General features: G+C 34.6%; 1 long non-coding RNA gene across 1 annotated transcript in view; it reads left to right on the top strand.

Moving 5' to 3' along the window:
• LOC142832871 (uncharacterized) overlaps positions 1-12,438 on the top strand; it is a 29,213-nt gene extending 16,775 nt beyond the window's left edge. Inside the window, exons 2-5 of the long non-coding RNA XR_012907288.1 lie at positions 9,543-9,563; positions 9,812-9,841; positions 10,908-11,041; positions 12,226-12,438. This is a non-coding gene — a long non-coding RNA (uncharacterized LOC142832871). The remainder of the gene's footprint in view (positions 1-9,542; positions 9,564-9,811; positions 9,842-10,907; positions 11,042-12,225) is intronic.
• The last annotated feature ends 1,050 nt before the right edge of the window (positions 12,439-13,488 follow it).

Raw genomic sequence — 13,488 nt, 5'->3', positions numbered from 1 at the left:
GTCTCTGTGAATTCATATGTGTATCAGTCCTGCTGTGTGTGGATGATTACTTTCCATGGAGTCATTTGGGAAGAGTAGAGGAAAGAAAAAGATAGGTTTTTAAATTAATATTACTAATAATGTATATATTTTTAAATCTGCAATAGTATTTTGAATTTTTTTCCATTTTTAAAATTTCATCATAGTTATTTCTTAAGGTATAAAAATAGAATAAATTATTCTAACAAATTTATGTTACTTTGGTATCCATGAGCCATACCATATACACAGAGCATCTGGTGAAGACCCACGAAGGCACCTTACTTGCTGCATCAGTCCCTGTGAGCCCTTATGAATCCTGCTTAGTAGGTTAAGTGGGCCATGTTCTCCTGCTGTCACCATTCCCTCTGATTCCTATTCTTTCCTCCACCTCTTCCATGGGTCCTGGACCTCTGAGAAGAGGACCCAATGGAGACAGTTTAGAGTCTTTCTTAGGATGATGTCTGGTTGTGGGGTCTCTGCACCTGTTCCCATCTGATGCCAGTGGAAGCTTCTTTGATTATAGCTGGACAAGGCAAGCTTGTTTTTTATGAGTTTAGTGCACTGAGAAGTTTAGAAAAGTACATAAAGATTCATGAGATAGCTTCTATGTAGTTAGGACAACCCGAATCATAGCAAGGTGTTGGGCAAAAAAAAGAACTATAGGTCAAAGGAAAGAGGCCAGTGCAGGGATCAGCTGCAGAGACACTCCAGAGGAGTGACAATAAATTCCTGAGTTTTCATTGGCACAAAGTCGCTTTCATGAGATGAAAACCTATACAAAACATATTAGCTTTCTTACGAGAGGAAGGGAAAAGGCTATTAAAGAATACAATGCGTATATTAGGATAGAAGGCCTAGAACCTAAAGTTATGTGGTGATTTTTTTACTTACTTTTTTAAATATGAGTCTGAATCAACAAAAATTTAAGAATCAATATTAGAAAGAAGACAATTTCTGAATAATGACTAGAGCATGAAAATAGTCATGCATGAATATTGTACGTAACATAACAGTTGTCAAGGAAAAGAGGGACATTCCAGATTAAATATGTTTTTTCCAAGTGTTTCCATAGTAGCCCATATGTATAAAGAAATGTTATGTAGTTGAAACATGCTCTTCATAGGAAAGCAGGCAAAAAAAAAGCCTACTTATAAAGAGCAATGTGTATTTTAACTAATCTGAGATACAGTGCAGCAAACAGAAAAGCAATAGGTGGTTAATTTCAGAAGATGGTTAAGAAAGAGGAAAAGGGGTGGGTGTACAGAGTCAGGATTTCCCAGCAGAACCATGATAGAGGTAAAGACTGGGCTGACCTGACTATGGAAGAGAATTCAAGGATAAATATGGAGAAAGCAGAGTCTTGGGTGTGAGGAACAAATAGCTAAACTAGGTCAAGCAGTTCATCTAGACCAGAAGATTAGAATGGGGGCAGACAGATGTAAGTAAAGAATGTTTCAGTTAAGTAGGACAACTTGTGTTCTGTAGACCAAGGGGGTGTATGGGAGTATCTCAGGACAGAGGCATTTCGATCGTGATTCTTTCCAGAGAACAGTTATTTTAGCATCGATTTATTAAGCAAAACTGTGCATTTTTCTTTTTCCCTTTTCTTTCTCTATCAATTTGCTTCTTTGCAGTGATAGAAAGGTTTTCAAAGAATCAGTGAGAAGGAAAAAATGGAATCCAGTCTAGAAAGATGCAGAACTACCTTTCACAGCAGAAGATAGAAGAGGGCTGAAAGTACTTAATTTGCAAAGACTTACAAATGGAAGGTCCAAAATTTCATTGTCTACTTAACGGCAGATATTCATAAAAGTACTTAGCTATTTATATTTTATGCTGGACACGTTTACTATTTCTTTCTATTATTTTCTGTAAAAGTAATTTAACTTTTTAAATAAATATTTTACCATATCTCCAATTAACATTTTCTGAACGTATATTACATTTCCATCACAGAAGTTTATGATAGACATCGACACCCCTTAGAGTCAAATCTGTGTTGTAGTACATGAGAAATCAAACACAAGGCCTATTTTGCTGTTGTTAGTTTGTTGTTTTTAGTTGATATTGACTAAGTCTGTGAGCATTCTAAGCCAAGGATAATCCAGAAAATGGAAAGTTGAAATTCTTCCAATGTCTTGAACCATTTTAGGAAACACTTTGGCTGCCCTGTGTGTCCCTCTGCCAGCTTCCTGGATTGCCAATATCACAGGTAACACTGTATGATTTCCAAGAAAGCTAACACAAAAGTGAGCATGCCTTAGTCACACAACATTTTTTTTTTCAAATTTTCTCATCAAAATGCTTTACACCATGTGTAATAGCTAAAGTACTTCCTCAAGATTCTCTCACCAACTTTATATGTTTCATCAGTATACTTACAGATTTGTCTGATGCAGAAAATTAAATAAAATCATGATCAAGAAAAGCACAAAAATAAACTAAATTATGAGAATTCTCCAGTGAAAAATAGAAAAGCTAGAGGTATAAAATAAAGCAGATGTTTGGAGTAAGGTAATTTTTGGACCACAATTGTTTAAGAAGCAATGTCTGGCATCTAAGACTCAATCAACTTACAGTTTTCACACACACACACACACACACACAAACACACACACACACAAAGATGACACCGACTCTGAGGTTTCTCAACAGCCTTGCAGCAAACAAGATATAATGAGTACAATATATCCTCTGATTTGGGTTATGGGCTTGAAATATGCAAGCCTAGGATTTGAATGCCCTCTAAAGATAACAGGTGAGGTCTCAGAAACGCATAAAAAGAGAAAATTGCGACACAAAGAGTAAAATACAGTGAACCACCACTCACAAAGTAAAGATTAAAAGAGACCCTAGATGTTCATACAATGTTCATACAATGTTTCATACAATGTTCTTAAGATATAATAGTGAAATGAGAAAACTTGAGACCTGAGAGATTGTATTCTTTTTAGGATTGTATACTTATTTATAAACATAGGCATCACTATATTACCAATCAGTAATATTCAAAACACTGTTCAATAAAAGTGGATGTAGGGAAAAAAATAAACAGTGCAACCATATTTCAAGTGTAAATATAATTAACTACACATTTATATATAAAAAGAATAGATAAATTTGTACAATATGTAAATGGAATATTTTAATTCAATATGTAAATTTACTTGAATATAATAAAAATATACTAATCAAAATATTGGTGTTAAATTGATTTATTAATATAAGCAAAAATTATGAAATTATAGAATATCCTAAAAGTAAACATCCTGGAAGAATGGCACAAATTCTTAATAATAGAATTTTTTTCATCAGGTCTTTTGCTTTACACAGAATTATGAAGTTTCTTATATCTGGAGCAATTTATGGAGCATAGATAAACCTAATATGTTATCTACAGATGTCTTCATCTGGGCACTGCTATCCATAACAGGACAAATTTTCGTCTCTTAATAGCAATGTCCTATGTGGAACAAACTCTTCTTTTGGGGGTGGGTTTCGAGACAGGGTTTCTCTGTGGTTTTGGACCCTGTTCTGGAACTAGCTCTTGTAGACCAAGCTGGCCTCGAACTCACAGAGATCTGCCTGCCTCTGCCTCCCAAGTGCTGGGATTAAAGGTGTGCGCCACCACCGCCCGGCTTGGAACAACTCTTAATCATTACTGTCAACAACTGCCACTTGTTGTAATTCTTGACTTTCTACCTGTGCTTTCTCAGACTGTCTTATACTCCCACCCATCTACTAAGCAGGCTGAGACAAAGCAGTCTCCAATGATTACATTCTCCACCTCTGTGTCCTCTTTGTTCACTTGTACACCGAAGGGATCTAAATTCATCTTTACATTCTTTCTATTTGATTATTTTCTGGTGTGGGAGAATGGTCTGTAATATGTCAATTATATTTTAAATAACCACTGATTGGCCAGTAGCCAGGCAGGAAGTATAGGTGGGACAACCAAACAGGAAGTAGAGGTGGGTCGATGAGAACAGGAGAATTCTGGGGAGGAGAAAGCCCATTCCTCTGGAATTTTTTTCCCAGCCACAGAAGAAGGAAGATGTGACTGCCTCGCTGAAAAAGGTACCAGGCCATGTGGCTAACATAGACAAGAATAATGGGTTAATATATGTTATAAGAGTTAATAAGAAGCCCGAGCTAATGGGCCAATCCATTTATGATTAATGTAGACCTCTGTGTAATTTCTTTGGGACTTAAGGACTGCAAGAACCAGGCAGGACAAGGACTGGGTAAGACAGAAACTCAGTCAACAATTTTCTATTTATTGATTTCCTCAATATTCTAAAGAAATTAGGAGATGTTACAGACACAGAAATTCAAGAAGGTCACTGAAGAATGCAGTATGACAGACTTCTGCAATAAAACGGCTGACTAGCAAAGCTGCCCAAGGTGTATGGTAAGGCTGTTTAAGCCTCAGATGATTATAAAGGAAACCTGATAGAATGAGTTAGACATTGTGATGTGGATGAGAAAGAACACGATGAGTTTCAACTTCAAAATTTGGTTTATACAGCAATTAAGCTAATTCATTGGGTACTTGGAAAAATTAAAGTACTTACCCATTTTTGTCGGACTAGCTTAACGTTCCACTCTTGCTCTTCTATTAAGGACTCTATAGCATCAAATTTACAACTCCCCTTCTGCCTAAAAAGCTGAAATAAAACAATTTTTGACTGAAGGCATTTTCACACACTTCTTTGCTTCGGATTTCTTACAATATTCATAGGAAATATTTTCATATATGTGTATTCTGATAGATGTTGTTTAATACAAAATATATCAGCTTTTGATATTTCTGAAATATCTATTTCAAATGTTATTTTTTCTCATTCTTTTTCAGGGTCAGATCTGTTAACACCATGACTCCACATTTTAGGTAAGTGAATTGGTGATGAAAGAACTACGAAGAATGCAGGTAAAGAGTTCAATTTTGAAATCAGACAGTTGGTAGCAAGGACAGAGCCAGCACAGGTCTAAGCATTTGGGGGTCTCAGTGCTGACAGGAGAAGTAGACAGAGACCCTGTTCCTAACCCAGACGCTCTCTCCCATTGATAACCACACATGAAGGAAAACTGATTTTTCTCCCATGGAGTCTCACTGAATATACAAAGCTGTCTTAAGAGCAGACCCCATGGCCAGCTTTAGATAGCCAACACAAAATAACTTGGCATTTTTGAAAGACTGTATTGTTTTGGTTTTGTCTTATAGCGGTCTGGGCATTTTTTCACCCTTTCGAGCATTTGCTTATATATTATGCTTTCTGAATTTTGTGTCATTAATAAATGTATCTGTATGTGAATACGTGTCTTAGCATCTATACGTATCTCTTGTGCTTTTCTTTGGTTATTTTTCTGTTCATTTGTTTGTTTCATTCATTTCACATGTTGTTTTTATTTTACCCGTTACGTGGTTTTCTTTTATTTCTATCTTTTCACCCTTTTTTCAATGCTTGTTTGCTTGCTTTCTCTCTCTCTCTCTCTCTCTCTCTCTCTCTCTCTCTCTCTCTCTCTCTTTCTTCCTTTCTCTCTTTCTTTCTTATTTTGGTTTTTCAAGACAAGGTTTCTCTGTAGCTTTGGAGCCTGTCCTGGAACTAGCTCTTGTAGACCAGGCTGGCCTCGAACACACAGCGATCCACCTGCCTCTGCCTCCCAAGTGCTGGGATTAAAGGCGTGCACCACCACTGCCTGGCGCTTGTTTGCTTTCTAATGAGGAAGATAAGAAAGGGTGTGGGAAAAGTGGAGAGTCTTTGCGAGGAGGCTGAGGAGGGGAAAAGCAAGTCAGAATATATGACATAAAATTCTTTTAACTAAAAATCAGGCATATTTAATTAATCTCTATACACTGTGTAATGTTACGGTCTTGAGAAAATTCTAGAGATGTGTTGCCTGTGGAAAAGAAAAAAGTGTCTATGATACTCAGAAATAAAAACAGTATCTAGCAAGTGGATTTTGAATTTTCCTAAGAATATAATACACTGTGTTTTCCTTCTTTTTCTCTACTGCATGAGTGCATAAAAACTCAAAGGCAGAGGGCTAAATACCCAATTGTCAGGACAATATTATGTTTGAAATATATAGTACCGAGCTCCTAGAAGATAATTTTATTGTTTAAATTCAATAACAGAATAATGAATTTGGACAAAACCGGTATCTAAAATAGACAGAAAAATACTCAAATACTCTAAACTATTTTAAAAGTATAATTTGAATGGTTTTCTGCAGGAAACACATTTGAAATAAATAATGGGTTACAGCACTGTCAAATTCATCATTATTTGTACTGAGGAAAAATAAAAGATGCTAAGTCACTCTGCAAAAGTTCCAGAAAGGCCTCCCTAATTTGGAACAGTGTTACATGACACGGAGATAATACTAGCGATTTACAGAAACATGACTTAAATATTTCCATGATTTCTGACGCTCTTTATTTCAGGGCGATGTTTTCTGATTATTCACAAATGCCTGGAAGGGTTAACAGTGATGGCCCCTTTCCTGCTATTTCCTGGTCATCTGCTCTTCACAAACTCCTATTGTAAAATCACCTTTTCAAGTTGATTACTGGTGTTTTAAAGAGACAGATTCTGGACATTATTTTCAGGTTCCTTAACATGACCTTTTAATTGGCAGTATTTGAATAGTAGGCTTGGTATCTCGGTAGGTTTAAATGTGCAGCCTTCTAGGCAGGATCACCATCTGGAGCCTGCACCTCTGCTGTTCAGACACTAGGCTCAACCTAGGTAAAGGTAACATGTCTGTTTGCCTTTTATGCTGCTGTCTTTGCTAAACTGTTTATTTGTTACAACTAATCAAATGAAAACTAAAATTAATCCTATTAACTACTGTAAAGTTTTATTCAGAAAGAATTTAAAATGTGGTGGTTCTATTCAGCACCTATATGAGTTCCTAAGAACAGACTCCAGATATCTTCAAAGAATGATGTGGAATTAGTGATGTATTACTTCTCCCATTTCCTAGAAATCATTGTATCTTTCTTCTTGTCATTCTTCAGTAGCCAATATTCACTTTTTCAATAATGATTTTTCTATTAACCTGAAACGTTAGCCTAAAATTCATAGGTAAACTGCACAGTCCCATTGTGAAAAGGCTTATGTTTGTAAAAGTCGATGACAGAAGGGCACTGGGTGATGTTTCTGAGAGATGTAAGAACAAATGCCTGCTCATACAAGGTACTGCACTAATCACAGATCACAGAGAAAAGGAGAAAATCCCCATAAGCCTCTTTGGTACTGCAATGAACACACTAGAATTACACACCAGAACTTTTGTGGGGATTCTTACAAGAGCATGTTGGAGGGTGTGTCAAAGGCAACTGTGCTGCTGTAAATATCACCTCTGCATGGCTGACCACTCACCACATCTGCATTTCTGTAACCCTCTGTCTGAGTCAATGAATTCCCTCTAGGAGCATCATATTCTCTGGCACTTGGTTGCTGCTCTGTAAACTCAGGGAGTTCCAGATTTTTCTATCTTTCTGAGATTCTAGTCTTAAGGTATATTAGCACCCAAGATCTGCAATCCAGGATTGCTCATCCATCAGGAGGGATGTTTTCAATATGGATGAAATTGGTACACAAATAACAACTTCTCAAAGTTATTCTATGCTATACAATCAACTTTCTTTTATTTTTTGCCATTTCACCAAATTCATAATATTTTTAGCATGGAAAACACACCCTTCATTGTTGAGGACTTATATTATTAATGATGCACAGAATTTTCTATGTTACCTATTCATTCTCCTTACTTCATTTACCTAATTATTTTTCATAAAAGAAAATATTTTGGTATTTCAAATATTGTATTTGTGTTTGGTAAGTATTTCTTCAACAATATGTCAATTAATGTGTGTATTGTATGTGTGTGTTTCTTTATGGCTACTTATCTGTCTGCCTAGCTTTTATCCTATTATTGAAAGACTTTGCATTTTATCTTCCCTCAATGGTCTCATTTTATAATTTATAGTAAATAACTGGTTAAAAGTAAATTTCTCAATGTAATTATGAATGCATTTTATTTCATCTCCTTTCAAGCTAACTTTTATTATACACTATGATTAATATCAAAATTCTAAGTAAACATCCTTGAATCAGTTTAATTAAAATAGAATAAAACTACATCTAATATTTTATTTGAATTTCTTGAAAGTCCTAAATAATTCATTATTCTGCAATTAGTGTGTCTACACTTAACGTTAGAGTTCTCTTATCAGCTCACACCTAATTAATCTACTCCCCTTTTAGTCATTGCGAACACTGAGGGTATAAACTTAGTCCAACTGACTAAGAGCACAGCAGGGTCATCAATGTCTTTGTGTTGAAGTTGAAAATAAGATGCTTATTAAATGTTGCCTGTGTTTTTACAGGGTTCAGTAAGCATGAGATTCCTTGTCTTTGCCTTGATTATGGCTCTTATGGTCTCCATGCTTGTAAGTACACCCAAAAAGTGTAAAGAATGTGTGTTTAGCAATTTTAGCCAACAACTTGTCTGGTTAAAAACACTCTGAGTAATGTTTACTTACTTTTGAATGAACCTTTACTACTTTGAATCTTTTCATGGGCTCACTTTTTCTTTAATCAATTTTTGTAACTTTATTCTTATTTAGAAGTTCTTAGTAACTAGACACAGACATGGAAGTATACTTTCATATACATAAAATGTAACAAGAGCACAAATAATAGAAAAATTGAATGCTGATTGAATTATACATGAAAAAGAACCTCTGACACATATAAAAAAACGAGACTGAGCAGGGACTGAGGCTACTAAAATAGTGAATCACAAACAGTGACCTACATGTCAATGAGGGTTTTGTCCTGTACCTTCTACCGCTCATTTATTTCTGTTAATAATCTTTTTTACTTGAAGTTATGAGACTGTTTTATACCATCATGAAAGTGTAGACTTGCCCAGTGTAGACACCACACCTTGTATCTTTATTTGCTGCTTTGCCACTAATTATATCCTGCATCTCTATGATACCCCACTCTTTTGTAATTCTTCCATTTCTTCTTCCTTCTCATTCTCTTTTATTATATCTAGGATTGGAAATGTGTGAAATAAAAATGTGATAATTCTTCCACAAATAATATTTTGATAATAATTATTTGTAAAATAATCATTTATCACATTTTGCTACAAAATACATATGAAGAAAAATTCAACTCTAAGAAAATAGGAAAGAGAATAAGGATGAATTTAATAGTACATTATTTCAGTAATAGGCATTTTAAACTACTTTTTATTTATCCTAATAAAAACAAACTCATTTTTTTTCATTCTACCATCTGTATGAATTAAATTTTACAACACTGCATCCTTTAAGGGTACATGGACCAAAGTAAATAATTACTAAATATGATAAATTATTCTTAGAGAAGTCTAATTTTAATTCTTTAAAATTTCATTACATTAAAATGGTGAATTTAGAGTCAAAATGAAAATGTGGGGTGTATTAACTAATTCCTGAATCTCTTCCTTCCCACTAGACTGCTGATCATTCTGGAGAGGTAAGATGTTCTCATTCACTGGAGAATTTCATAATCATATATGAACTGAAATTTTGTGTGGGTTTTTGATATAGTGTTTCTCTGTGTAACAGTCCTGGTTGTTCAGGCATCTGCTTTGTAGACCAGGATGGTCTCGAACTCACAGAGATCCATCTGCCTCTGCCTTCTTATTGCTGGTATTAAAGTTGTGGGTCACCACTACCCAGCCCTGTACTGTATTTTTTAACGTTTCTTTTTCATTTTTGCAGAGACATCATAAGCATGGTAAAAGAGGTCATGTAAGTACTGTTTGATTGTTGTTCAGTTCATAGATGATTCTCTAGAATCTACTCCCTAGGAACAAGCAATACTATTTTGTGAAGATGCCTGTGTATTGCCAATACAGCAAAATGTTGTTAGAGATTTCACTGTTTTTTTTTTCACCATGAAAGTGCTTAATCTCCTATGAAATAATTTAGAGAACAATTCTACAATGTTACTCTAAGGAAGCCAATTTATTGTTAAGAGTAAATTGACTTTCTCTTGAGTTGCTGCACATTTTCTCACCAGTATTTGCTTCACCTAAGTGATAGAATTTCTTGCTGAAGTTAAGATATAGAGAGGACATTATGATTATATTCAACAGAAAGTTGTCGTGTATCTCCATGATTTCAACTTGACATTACTTTTAGTGCTGTTGATGTTTTTCCCCAAACCCTCTCCTGAAGGACACACCATTTTCTCTATTGAAGTCTATGTTATTTTCTCTTTTTCAAGTCTTTTGCGTAGAATGGCATAAACCTGTCGAGGCTAGCTTGTCTTTTTTTATGCTGAATTAAATTGTGTCACATCAATGTGATAATTGCAAAATTTCTTCTCTGACACACAACATACAATACTTAAAATGATTCAATAGCCATTACAGAAGAAGGATAAAATGCATTGCATTCATGGGAATAAATAGAAGTTAGGCGGTGTTAAAGACCAGCAGCTGATAGAACTCCAGTGTTGTGGAGAAGCTCCATCTAAGTTTAAAGTCACCTCCTTACAGATTCAAGGATTGGGAAATGGCCAGATGAAGATATCATAAAGGAGATTTAAGGCCCATTTTCTATGTTTGTCTTTCCCCAATAGTCTACCACGTAAATGAAAACCCTAATAAGATATAAATACACTTTTTTATCCTTCCTTGAAACTTTATTTTCTTTATACAATTTAAAATCTCATAAACCTAGAGAAATAGCATCATGTAGTTCACAGTCAAAACTACAGTGACCCCAGGGCATGGAATTTATTAATGACAGATACAGTAGTTAAAGTCATGTGATCTCAAATCTTTCTAATTTTCTCTTTTTGTCTTTACAGAGACATCGTGATCGCCGATATGTTCCAACTGAAACAGCAGACAGCGATACTGACCTTCCACCATATGATATTAGAATACAACCTTATCCTTATCCTGAACCTTCAGGTTACTAACCACAGGAAATTTGTAAGAGGTAAGATAGAACTGGATATGCATATAGTTCAAAAACTTAAGGTAATATCAGTTGAAGAAGAAAAAGGAACAAACCCATCAGATGAAATTTAGGTTCAATTTAAAATTTCTAGAAGTATAATTGCGTTTTGAAATGCTCATAACCAAAATAGTCTGATTAACCCCTATCAAGAGGTATGTCAGCGAAGCTTATATCAGTTTTTTTTTTCTCCTGGCCTGACAACCATTATTCCTGACACTCAGCTATTCTCAACTATGTACTATATGTTACAAAATCAGTAATATGTATAAAGCATATTATATATTCCATAAACATTTTCCAGGGTGTCACAGACCTCAATTGTGAATGTTTATGACTGAGACTCCATAAACAGTAGAGCTGCCTAGGGTCCTGTTGAAAGTTTTTCCTCCCAAAACACAAGCTTACAGGAGCTGAGTACACCCCTTCTGAAGAAGAAGGAGTACTTCAGAGAAGGAAGCTATATGCAAACTGTGTGTCTTGATATGCGTTTTAATAACATTTCAATGTTATCTGTAAGACAATGAGGTTGAAATATTTGATCATAACAAATTACTATACAAAGGCAATACAAATTTAAATCAGTAAAGTAATTGCAGTATAAGGATGCATAAATATTAACAAATTTAATTTTAGAGAGTCAAGTATTTAGGCACATTAAATAGTATAAATTTTATGAAATATCAAATATTTATCTACTATAAAATACTAAATTATCATGCAGGTAAAAGAGGAGTTGTCTTTGTACCAAACAAAAACTATTAGTTTTCACTTTTTCAACTATATTTGTGCATTTCATTAAAGTTAATTATCTGGTTATCATAGGGAATTAAAAACCTCAGATAATCTCCTTGAAGCATTGAATTACAACTAAGATTTTTTTTACTGTAGCATATATCTAAATATGATTGGAAAGCAAGACATGAGAATGAAAAGACAGGTTAGACTCAGTAGATTAATCATGAATGAATTTGATAGAATTTAAAATTGTGGACGTCAGAGGGTATGTGATGTTGTTTGATTTAATTCTTATTTCATTCTCTATGTTGTCTTTGGTGTTCATGCAGACACTTGATCAGATTCATTCATACATGAAGTTTTTCTTTACTAAACATATATCTACAGTATTTTAATTTTTGAGATAATTCTATTGCTTGTGTTTTCAGGATGCTATCGAGTTACTTCCCATCAATCATGATTGTTCATCTTTCCTCGACGCTTCCACACAATGCTGATAAAGATGGCAAATGAGGAAAGATCTTCACTTAAAATTTCTGTATGATTTTAGATCTTCCACTTCATACATTAAACCCAATAGCACCAATGATCCTGATAGAAATACATTTAATTATGCAAGAAAATAAATAGCAAGTGCATCATTCTTTGTGTGGTCTTCTTTTTATTTTTTACATCAGGGCTGCAAAAAGTTGTTTCTGATCTTTATATGAGCATCGCAGCACTCTTATAGCCATATATACATAGATATCATAAATACATGCAAAGCAATTAATTACAAGTTACAACTACAAGGAAAGAAAGAAAGAAAGAAAGAAAGAAAGAAAGAAAGAAAGAAAGAAAGAAAGAAAGAAAGAAAGAAAGAAAGAAACCTGCACTGTAGTGGCTCATCCCTTTAATCCCAGCACTCAGGAGGCAAAGGCAAACAGAAGTCTGTGAGTTCAAGGCCAGCCTATTACTCTACAGAACAATTTCCAGCACAGGCTCCAAAACTATAGAGATACCCTATCTCAAAAAGCAAAAGCAAAAACAAACAAACAAAAATATACTTACATTCATTAGAGATCTAGAAATTTTTTAAAAAGGAAAAAAAATTTTAAAAAAAGCAAAATTCATTTGGAAGCATCAAAGACTGGACACAAGTGATTTTGGTAAAGAACTCTGATGGAATTTGGATCCTTTACCTCAAATTATAGGTCAGAGCTGTAGTTGTAAAGGCATGACGCTAGTGGAACAAAAACAGACATAGAGATCATTGGAATAAAGTAGGAGCTCAAATAAATCACCATATTATGGCCACCTCGTGATTGATAAAAGCTCAGAAGTATACAATAAAGAAAAGACATCATGTCAACACATGGTTTGGAAAAACTGAATATTGGAGTCCAGAAGAATAAAATAAGATCTCAATCTCCCAGCTTCCTCAAAAACAGATTTAAAATGTATGAAATGCCTTCTTTTAACAACTGAAATGTTCAGCAGAGCATGTTGGTGCTAGACTTTAATATCAACATTTGGAATGCAAAGTGAGGTTGTTCTCTGAATTTGGGGCCAGGCAGGTCTAAAGAGCAAATTCCAGAACAACAGAGAAATTCCATGCCAAACAACAAAGAAAGAAAAATCCCAAAATCATGGATGCTGAAACTTCTAGAGGAATACAGGAAGAAAGAAGTTTCCGGACAGACTTTAATCAA

Source organism: Microtus pennsylvanicus, chromosome 12 (assembly GCF_037038515.1).
Source record: "Microtus pennsylvanicus isolate mMicPen1 chromosome 12, mMicPen1.hap1, whole genome shotgun sequence".
Classification (NCBI taxonomy): Eukaryota; Metazoa; Chordata; class Mammalia; order Rodentia; family Cricetidae; genus Microtus; species Microtus pennsylvanicus.
This window is presented reverse-complemented; position numbering and strand designations above follow the sequence as displayed.